We start from the raw sequence: 2,220 nt of genomic DNA, 5'->3' as shown, positions 1-2,220 counted from the left end.
CATGACCGACTTTAGTTTACTTTCTTCGTTTATTTTTTTAATCTTATAGGAACCCCCACATCAACCCCCCCTCAAAGAACCTGGACATGACCTCGCTCTCTCCCTCCACTACCCTGCATTCTGTTTCTTACTCCGTCACTCATTTTTTGTTTGTTTTCTTACACATTTGTAGCCGAAATCGTATCTTGTTTTCTCTGTGTCTGAGGTTTATGACAAAGGTGGCTTTTGTGTGGGGCTCTGGGGACTTCTTTTTTGCTCAAGACTCTACTGCAACCAAATCATTAGGTTGTACGTTTTAAACATATTTCAATCTTATTTGTCCATCGTACTTCAATAAAGCTGAAAAAAATAAGATTCTGCCACAAAATCCGTCAAGCAAATTAAGATGGTTACACTTCGCTCAGGTTTTTTTTTTAGATTTTATTTATTTATTTTTAGAGAGGGGGGAAGGGAGGGAGAAAGAGGGAGAGAAACATCGATGTGTGTCTGCCCCTCACGCAATCTGCCCATTCCCAGCCCCGGTACTCGGGACCTGGCCCGAAACCCGGGCATGTGCCCTGACTGGGAATTGAACCAGTGACCCTTTGCTTCTCAGTTTAGTGCTCAATCCACTGAGCCACACCAGCCAGAGCTGCATGTCACTCAGTTTTTAAAGTCAAGAAAGAAGTATGTTGTTAAGACCCAGCCATCACACTGCATGCTCCTGGGGTTCTTTTTCACAGTTGTGTAATATTCTAATCCACTTGATCTAGTGGCTGAGGAAGCATTAAGTTTCCATTAAAGTCTTAATGGCCACTGTGTTCCTGGGTTGCCTTAGAGATCATTGGCGTTGCCCCTTTCAAACAATGTACCCTTCAGTTCACCCTACTTCCCCAAGTCTTGGTGATCGCTGGGAGGGGGTGAAGCTAGGGACGAGGTCCAGCTGCTGGGTTAGGAGCCTTCTCCCTTCTGCCTTGGGGAGCCCTGCTCAGCAGTGTTGGCAGCTGCTTATAAACCAGCTATTTATAGCCCCGCCCCACCCCCAGCTCATGTCACAGCCCACAGTGAATTCAGTGGTGATAGAGAAGGGGAAGTGGGTTGCTAGGATCTGGGGTTTGTTTGGGGTTTGGGGGTGTCCCTGCAGCTTCCTGAAGGCCTTCATTTCCTAGAAGCACAGAACACTCAGGGGTGATGGCTCGACCCCACTTTCCTACCGCAACAGGGCCTGGAGTGAAGGAGGCAAAGGAAGTGGGCGCTGGGACCCCCACCCATAAACTCACCCTTCTCCTTGGCCCCTCAAAACCATGTCCCTCTGAGACCGTGACTTCAACCAGTGAGCTGCAGAGTTGTTAAAACATGCGATACCTGATCGTTTAGTCAGGGGCATTGACGTCTTTTCCCTTAGATGTCAAATTAAAAAAAAGTGACAATAGCCAACACAAAAATAGTGGTTTGGTCTGAAAGAATTTTTTTGGCAATTTTTTTTTTTGGTGTGCTGCAGAATTTCAGTAGTTAGTTTATGTGTGCCATGAGATGAAATAGGTTGAGGGCCATAGGGGGAAAAAAAGTTTTTAAAATCGCTGCTCTAAGGCATCACAGTCCCTTGCTTCCCCTCTCATCACCTTGGGCCCTGCCACCAGGTCTTGCTGTATCCTCATTCCAGCCGACCTACTGCTTTCTGCCCCCTGGTCCCCACAGCGCCAGGAACTCAGAGGCCCAGGCAGTTCTTGGGGTCCCATGCCAGGGAGGCACACATGCCCCCACCCCCACTCTGCCCCAGGCCAAGGCCCCAAATAGCTTGGCTACTATATTTAGCAGTTCACTCAGCAGTGCCAGGGAACTATAAATATGGCCCAGCTCAGTGCTGCCTCCCAGCTCCCTGGGCCGAGCTGGGTGGGGGTCAAGGGTCAGGAGGATGCCAGCTGGGACCGGGCAGGGTCTGACTAGGAATACCTGGTCAAGTAGACTCCAAAAGACAGGCCTGGCAGTACCCAGGTGTCCAGCCTGCAGGAGGAGACAAAGGGTCCATTGTCCCACCTGCCCCTGGGTCTGGGGTCAGGGCAGACCAGCAGCCTCCCGCCCTCTTTCCTCACTCTCTGGGGCTTCCTGCTTTGGGACAGCTGTCTGGCCTCACAATAGCTGTGCCGCCCTCCTGGAGCCAGCAGCTGGGCTCATCCGCGTGGGGGCTGGCCCAGCCCCTTCCTCTGCCATTGTCTCCCAGTCAGGGGGCTTCCTGTTATG

Source organism: Sturnira hondurensis, unplaced genomic scaffold, assembly GCF_014824575.4.
Source record: "Sturnira hondurensis isolate 20B ecotype Veracruz unplaced genomic scaffold, ASM1482457v3 Scaffold0003213, whole genome shotgun sequence".
Taxonomy (NCBI): Eukaryota; Metazoa; Chordata; class Mammalia; order Chiroptera; family Phyllostomidae; genus Sturnira; species Sturnira hondurensis.
Note: the sequence above shows the minus strand (reverse complement) of the source record.